Here is a 9,173-nt window from a genome sequence, read left to right on the forward strand (position 1 = left end):
TCTGCTATAAAAGCATAAACATTGCCATAAAAACCTTACAATCTTTTGTCAAAACCTCACTTTCATGTCAAAAGACACACAAAAGCACCAAATGAGAAAACAAATTAGATCAACTTTAAAACAGTTGTCTGCTTTATACAAAACACAGCAGTCTTTCTTTTTGGAGCAGTCTATTCAGTCTCACAGAATGTACATTTTCACAAGACCCCAAAATTCAATACTGTACATTACAAAGCTGCACCTTACAGTACAAGACATTAAACCGAAGCAAAATATATCTCAAACAGTGCATCACTCTAAATACAACAGTGTGTAGGTGAGCTTACTGTATGTACCTTTTTGTGTATTGGTTATATTCACAAATTTTCAAACATCTAAATATGATATAAATATGGGGTTACGTCAACATGCTGTAATGACAATCAAGTCAATATAGGCTACTTTGTTTGGTTATGAGGTATGAGGTATTCACGAAATACAATACATTTCCACAGACACACTATGCAGCTGACATCTACATGACATCATCAAAATTAAATCATGTTCAGTCAGTTTGCTCAAGTGCTTGCTTGGTTGTGTTCTGAAAATGACACTATTTCTACAAACTATCATGTTCACATTACCCAACATGTGATGATGAAGACAAAAGGCTACTCTTGGCGGCATGTATCAGGCTAGGTTTCACAGTACGTGAGTCAGTCAATGCCATACTCCATATTCTACACTTTAGAACCATTGTGCTATTCGCCTTGTTTAGCATACAAGCAATCAAAGTAAAACAAATAAATGCAAAATAAAACAAATGCAATGTAATATAAAGCATGCAACTTTGTAACATGGCAGAATAGTGTTCAATTTTGAAAGCATGTGTTTTATTGTTTGTGCCTAAATCTTGTCATACATCAGTGTGTTTTGTTTTTTTAACAGATGTGTTTTCACAATGACACTCTGAGATTTTACTTTTGAACAAAGTGTCTTGTGTATGAAATTGTGTGTAGACAGCTGGAGTCTGTGTGTTGCGTAAAGGAGCAAGTGCCTTGCTAAACTGGTACGAAAGTGTAATGTTTGACTTTTGTTTAAAGTCAAGCAATAAGTGTTTAAGTTATGCACCAACAACTTAACGATATGCTACTTTGGTTTAAGCATCTGCCCATAGTGTTTAAGCAGTAGGCAAAAACTGTAAGTAATCCATGTAAAACAGAAATTCTAATACTGACACTGTTCTTTCAAATTCAATTTAACACTGAATCATGTGTTACATTTGGGGAACAAATATTTCAGCAATAGCCAAAATATTTTTAAAAAATTGTTTCCAATAATGGGATTTATTAAATAATTTAAAGTGTGTGTGTGTGTGTGCGTGCGTGCGTGCGTGCGTGCGTGCGTGCGTGCGTGCGTGTGTGTGTGTGTGTGTGTGTGTGTGTGTGTGTGTGTGTGTGTGTTTAGGACATGGCTAGCGAATCAACACAGAGACAGTTACAGTATGGCTAAGAAAAAAACAGACTAAAGTGTATTTCTACTTTTCTGGTGCGTGCGTGCGTGCGTGCGTGCGTGCGTGCATGCGTGCGTGGTGTATGTACTGTGTGTGTGTGGGTGTGTGTGTGTGTGCGTGGTGTATGTACTGTGTTAGTGAGCGTGTGTGTGTGTGTGTGTGTGTGTGCTTGTGTGTGTGTGTGTGTGTGTGTGTGTGTGTGTGTGTGTGTGTGTGTGTGTGTGTGTGTGTGTGTGTGTGTGTGTGTGTGTGTGTGTGTGTGTGTGTGTGTTTTCAGCTGTGGCTTGCCTGTCCCTCTCCAGACAAACTCTTTCTGCCGCAGATTTATTCAGAATGGAACATTATGTAAAGACGGAGACGGCAAGACCTCAAATAAGGGCCAGGACTCATTCATAAAAATACCCAACCAAGAGCGAAAGAAAACATCCCCAAACACACACACACACACACACACACACACACACACACACACACACACACACACACACACACACACACACACACGCTCTCTCTCTCTCTCTCTCTCTCTCTCTCTCTCTCTCTCTCTCTCTCTCTCTCTCTCTCTCTCTCTCTCTCTCTCTCTCTCTCTCTCCAGAATGAAGAGAGAGAAAACATCCCTCCTTCCTCCTTCCCTCCATCTCTCCCTCTGTCCCTCCTCCTCCTCCTCCTCCTCCTACCTCCTCCTCTCCTTCTTCCTACTTTATTTGGGTTTCTTCAACAAAGCTTTGAGACCAGACTCTCTGATCAACTCAGACATTGTTCTTTAATCTTCCTCTCAAAAACAGCCGTGCGTGCATAAAGGAGGGGTTACATTTTAAAAACATTCAAATAAAAACTTTAAATATGAAAAAAGTATTAAATATCCAGGCACAAAATGTGCACGATCCACATCAGTTCAGATTTACTTTGTTTCTTTGTTTGGTTTTGTTTTGATCCTTTTTATTTTTTAATGTTATTTATTTATACTTTGGTAACGTAAGTCTGTATAATGCCGTACCCTCACGACTAAATCTGACTTTATTTCCACTCCTGAACAAACAAAAACAAGGAAAAGAAAAATAAACAAAAATATTTATTTTAAATGTTGCTGAGCCCACAGAGTATTTCTTTTAAATCATTGTCAGGACCAGGACAGTGGTCCGCTCTTCAAGTAAAAAAAATAATAAAGAGACAGAAATAAAAGAAAAAAGAGAGAGAAGGAGAAAAAAAGCATCTATGGTGAAATGAGTTTGCTTTGCGGATTGGAAGCAGAGCAGTTTAAATGTAATGTGTGTGCGTGCGTGCGTGCGTGCGTGCGTGAATGTAATTTAATGTTGTGGAGAGAGGAACAGTATGGCTTGAAGTGAGTGCCACATGTGGCCATTTTCAGCACAGGGTTCCGTTGCCACCACGAGGATTCCAATGGGCCAAGGAGAGACAGGGCAATCTTACAATCCTGCAGTTCCCAACTTGGGGGTCAGGACCCCTAGGAGGGATTGCAGAGGTACTGAAGGGGGTCGCAGACAAAACGGGACATTGCATAAAAACAGCTAACATAATTCCATAGTTTGGTTAGCAAAACGGGACATTGCATAAAAACAGCTAACATAATTCCATAGTTTGGTTAGCAAAACGGGACATTGCATTGTATTCACGTGTATGGTTCATAGATGTGTTAGTTGTCCTGTGGATTTCGAGTAATATTAGCGGACAAACTATTAATGGAAAATCTAGCAATATTGATGGGCAAAAAAAAATTGCCTGTGGCGCAAAAATATTCCAAAGGGGGTTAAAAAAGGGGTCCCTGCTTAATAAGGTTGGGAACCACTGCAGTATCCATCATTTGCATGTGACGTCAAACGTTCTAGTGGACGGCCACTGGACGGCAAGAGGACGGCAGAGTGCAGCATTAATGAATGGATTCCTATGGGACTCGCAACGTTCAGTAACTCATAACCTAACTTGGATCACCGATAAACTAAACACCGTAAACACCCATTGTGCTGTTTGTTACAAAAACAGATAGGGTTACAAACCAGGCGTGACTTTTCATTGGATCTCAAAATAAAACGAGAAAGCTGAGGTGAATCGCGGCAACCAACTGGAAAACCATCAAACTAGCCTACTCGAGTAGCCTGGATGAGCACCACGGTAAGTTTCTCATTTGCCATCCTTTATATCATCATTTGTCTCTTAATTCGTGAACGCTAGTTAATTTAAGTCTAATGTGCAATTTCAGTGTTTTTTTATGCGAGGTCAATGTAAGATGCTTTCCATGATTAACGTTAATTAGCAGCATCATTACGCTATGATGGACGTATGCTAAGATATTGCAGGCTGTAACGTAAACACGGAATTAATAAAGCTCTTGGTGAAATAGCAAGGCTATGCCGTTCATACTGTTAAGGTTCAAATGTAAAAATAAACCATGTGTACATCTCTAGCGCTGATTTCCCAAGTAGCTTAGGCCTACTCTCCAGCATGATGCTGTCATGAAATGCCAGTCACCCTACCTTATCCATGCTGGCCTATGACATGCATATACATAGACTATAGTCTTGGTGTTGTCCTTGTCAATAATATACAGTGCACCATTTTGTTGTGTTGTCATCCAAATTGCCTGCCCTCTGAAATCACACACATCAGAGGCTTAATGGTTTGGGAAGTGGTATTAAGATTGGAGGGTTGCAGTTTCAAATCCCATCCTACACCTCATCCAGGCTGAAGTACCCTTGAGCAAGGAAGGCACCAAGCCCCATGCTGCAGGGACAGTTAACAATTCACTGTGAGTAACAAAGTTGCTTTGGATAAGTGTCAGCTAAGTGTTCTCTTTCTGTTTCTCCAGATGAGAAGAGCGATGATCTGATGTCATGACACATTGGATGTATGGAAGAGCCAGAGGTCCAGCACACCAAGCCAAGTTTAGCCGATTTCAACCTATCACACCAACTCAATGTAGTAATCAGTTCATTCAATGGCTCAAAGACTTTATTTTATAGACACAAAGTACAAATACATTTCAAGGTTATGTAGGTGATGGGAGGGGATATCTATTCTGGGGTGGACATGTACAATAGACGTGCAAGTACTTATTTATATTAATAAATGGTTATCTGAACTAGGCCTGTAATAGTCAACCCATTGATGCTGGATGCTGTGAACACGTTGTATTGACCTAGGTGCCTGGAGCGACACAGCATTCAGGCATGACATATTAGATTTTTTTAGATTAAAAATGTGGGTATGTTAGAGCTGAATTAGCATGTTCTAATGCAGAGGATGGTCTTAGCTTTTAAAACTAATTTCATGTCTGTATATGTATATTCAGAGACTTATTTAGTTATTTGGTTTTTTTTTTTATAGGATGAGGGCACCTTCTTTAAAAAGGGCATAGGCATTTAGCTGGCATTTTTTGCAGGTGCCAGCTAAAATGAGTTAATATTATTTACATACAGCTTTATCCCCATACCAGTATACCCACGTCACTGAGATATACATTTAGTGGAGACAATGTAATTAGTTAGACTAGACTGAAGATTGACAGGCGGTTCATGGGTAAGTGGTTAGAGTGTCAGCCTTGTATCCCAAAGGTTGCGGTTGGACTCCCGACCCACCAGGTTGGTGGGGGGAGTTTAAGTAATCAGTGCTCTCCCCCATCCTCCTCCATGACAGAGAGTGCGTCTTAATATGCAACCTTGCCTCCTCCACTTGCGCTTGTCTCCTCGTCCCGCCTCCTGGCCCCTCCTCCGTGGAGAAAACAAAGTTTCCCAGCTGTCAGCCTAGCCACAACAACTTTTGAGGGACTGTTTTTCATTCACCATCCCAATTGCAAATGAGAAAAAGACTCTGCAATTGAGCTTTTGCAAGATATTGAAATATAATGATGTCCGTGATGTCATCATGACGAGAAGCAAGTGGAGGAGGCAAGGTCCCATATTAAGACGCACTCTGAGATACCCTGAGAATGGTACCGCCGCACTTGGGGCGCCATTGGGGACTGCCGCCTTGCACGGGTGAAGCATAAATGCAATTTCGTGCAGTGAACACTTGTGTGCTGTGTCACAATGTCAATGGGAGTTGGAGTTTCCCAGTTGGGCTTTCACTTCACGTTCACAGAAAATGTTCTACGTTGTTGTATTAGTACAATAAAATAAGCAAAACATGTCTGGATGGACTTTCAGTCTTTCAGTTATTTATTATCACAACTACTCACTATCAATGACAACCAGGGCTCACCAGCCAACCAGCCAAATGCTGGGAAAATTAAGTTTTGCTGGTAGAAAAGAAAAAACATACTTGGCACTTTGACCCATTATTTAATGTACCGGAGATTAACATACTAGCCATTTTGGCTACTAGTGATTAAAAATAATTTAGAGCCCTGCTGAAAACTCCAACAACTGGTACAGGTGATCAGTGCATCAGGGGAGGAATGTAAGGGTAGGCACGATGGATGAGGGGACCAGCATCACTGATGGTGAGGTCCTGGTGCTGCTGCAAAGCCCAAGCGAAAGAAGCCTCTCTGGACACCTCTTCATGTTGGCTCCCCCATCTAATTAAAAAAAGAAAAGACAAACATGCTATTTAAATGAATCTAGCCATGCATTGTAATGTACTGGTACAGTACTGAATAAAGTCCCTTGGCAATATTGTCTGAATTAAAATGTGATGTAAAATGTCAGAAAATAACAGTCATCCCAACTTACTAATCATGTATTTACCTGTGCTGCTGGGATGCAATTCTTGGACGTCATCCTGGCCACCATGCCTCATGGTTTTAGTTTGGGTGCTGACCACCTGACTGATGAACCTGCAATTACAAAACAATAAAAATAAAAGATAAATAACAGGTTTGTTGTGCTTATCTTTCTCTTGTGAAGGTCATCTTTTCAAATTATTTATTTAATCAAATCAAATCAAAATTATTTAATCAAAGTAGGCCTATGTAACCGACATTCTGTCCTATGTGTTTCTACATGTGCAATGTAATGCAACACCGATTTGAAACATTGAAGTATGTCAAGTCAGCTTTTATTGTCACTGTCTTCATATGGTCATACAAGGGAAACGAAATTACGTTTTCTCTCTACCATGCCAGGATAGACAGGACTGACCAATTTACAGACAGGACAGAAAGTGCAAGACAGGACAGGTAACAGTGATTGGACTGGTAACATAAGTGGTCAATAATAATAGGCCTACAGTAAATGAACATATTGGACATGTAAACAGAAAATAAGATATAGAATTATATTTCAATAGCCTACATTGTGCAGACGTGGCTGAAACAACAATGAAATCCACTTGGATGAAACGAAACGCATCCAAGTTAACCTACAAGATACATCTGAGATGAAAAGATATGCTATTCAAAACACCACTTTGCGAAATGCCTGACACAAAATGTACCGTGCGTCTTGTAGTAAGTTAGGTTAGCAGCATTATCTTACCTGTGCCATGCCACGAAGAAGAGGATGCCATCCGCGGTGCCCAGCCACCAATGAAGAAACGGTGCATAAAGGTGCTAGTATTTTGCCAATGCAGAGGTTTGGTTTAAGTTCACAACTTAACTGAAGAAAATAAACACGGGATAAAAAAAATACATCGCAGGCAGAGTAAGTTCATGGCTGGAAGCAAGCAACAATTTTCTCTTCTTCTCCCAGTTTCCCGTACCACCCGTCCCGGTTATGCCACCTAGTGGAGCAGAATACATTTGAATAAATCTATGATTTGAACACATCCACCGTGGCCAACCTAGACTGATAACGCCAGGTACATATCCCGTTTAAAAAAAAATAAAAGAACTGCGTGTTTCGTTGGTATTTTATGGTCAAAGTTGTCTTCGTCTGCATAATTCCTATGTACGAATGTGTACTTCTGCCGTCCAGCGAAAATGATTACGCAATATTGTGACGTCAGTGCAAATGATGGATAGTGTACTCAATGCCTCTATTACCCAACAAATAGCTACAAAACGCAGAGACAGATCAAATGTACTGTGTGCACAAGGCTTCTATTGCCCCACAAATAGGTACAAAAGTCAGTGACTACTTATTTCATTTCTTCACAATTGAGTTAAGACTGTAAATTGATTCAAAAGTCCCTTGCCTGTTGCTGTGAAGGACGTAGCCTACATAAATACTACTGTATATTACTACTATGATTACACCTGTGACTATATCTTTCACCGTAATATGAAGCTTGTTTTCTGTCGCCATATTCTCACAGGTACAGCACTATTTTCCTCAGTGACAGGAAAGATGAGATGGGTAGCTTGCTGACGTATAACTCCAGTGAGAACAGAAGAGAAATGAATAATATGAAACATGCAGGAGATAGATCTCCATCCTGATGGATGTTTGTGGAGCAAGGTAGAACCCATTCATCTAGTAAGAGTCAGGTTACCCCTTCCCTACCTACATCTGAAAAAGCCTATGCCCACCCTTTGTAACTGCCTAAGCCTACTCTTTGTAACTACCTATGCCGACCCTTTTTAAGTAGCCTGCTTATCCTCGACTTTCAAATCTCATCGAGACTTGGTCTAACCTTTACGTGAGCATAGCGATTAAAGTTTCCCAAACAGCATGGTTGACCCACCTCACTCGGTTTGCTACTGGTCGAGGCCAGAAAAAGCTGTGCTGAAGTTTAAACCAAATATTTTCTTAGTCCCAATAGAATGTCTCTGCTTAAATCATGTCACTGCCTTGAACAAGCCTCCACAAAGTGTGTGAAGTTCCCGATTTTTTCGGAGATCAGAAACAATATTTACATCGCTCTTGGCCTGACTAGAAACAACACATTGCGTCACTAGGAGGGCGAGGCCTGGTTACTTTGTAACCGCCTGTGCCCACTCTTCCAAGTGCCCATCCCTGCCACTGCCCCAATATCATGCCTCCCCACCTTCCCTTAAGCCTTTGTGACTGTCCCTGCCCACTGGCCCTATACCCTATACCCACCACGGCACTGCCCATTGCCCACCCCCTCCACTGTGACTGCCCCTGCCCTATACCTTACCTACCTCCGCACCTGTCCTAACCGCCCACCTCCAGCCACTGCCCCTGCCCAGCCTTGATGACTGCCTCATACCCTACCAAGTGCCAACCCCTGGAACTCCCTGGAGCAATAACAAAAACAACAATAACAACAGCAATATAATAATAATATTAACAAATACACTAATAATAATAGTAATAATAATAATAATAATAGTAATAATAATAATAATAATAATAATAATAATAATAATAATAACAATAATAATAGTAATAATAATAATAATACACATTTGGTATTGTGCAAAACAAAAACACATAAACATATTCAGACATAGAGAAACAAAACCAAAAGTAGACCACAAAACACAAAAAGTAGACTGCAATGGAAGATTTTATGTCTATAGTGTTGATATGATGCACCATACCCTATACCCGTTTCTGCCCAGCCTTTCCGACATCCCTACAGGCTAGCCTGACACCAACCCCCACCCCCACCCCCATCTTCGCCCCTTGTTACCTGCCCTGCCCTGCCCACCTCTGCCTCTGCCTCTGCCCCTGCCAGCCCCTGCAGGGGGACCAGGGCACAGGGTCTCTGTACTTGTTTCACAGGGGGCAGACACGGAGGAAAGCAAACAACATTAAGTCAGAAACATCTCTAGTCTGCTGTCATAACAAAGTCAAGTCCCCTGCCTTCTCCCTTACTGGGA

General features: G+C 41.1%; 1 long non-coding RNA gene across 1 annotated transcript; it reads right to left on the reverse strand.

The window, feature by feature from the left end:
• Window positions 1-5,675: 5,675 nt before the first annotated feature.
• On the reverse strand, window positions 5,676-7,395 carry LOC134458879 (uncharacterized). Its single transcript, XR_010036680.1, has 3 exons — window positions 6,922-7,395; window positions 6,193-6,281; window positions 5,676-6,023 (listed from the first exon to the last, which is right to left on the reverse strand). It is a non-coding gene; the product is annotated as an uncharacterized LOC134458879 (long non-coding RNA).
• Between the last annotated feature and the right edge of the window lie 1,778 nt (window positions 7,396-9,173).

The sequence above is a fragment of the Engraulis encrasicolus genome, chromosome 11, assembly GCF_034702125.1.
Source record: "Engraulis encrasicolus isolate BLACKSEA-1 chromosome 11, IST_EnEncr_1.0, whole genome shotgun sequence".
NCBI lineage: Eukaryota > Metazoa > Chordata > Actinopteri > Clupeiformes > Engraulidae > Engraulis > Engraulis encrasicolus.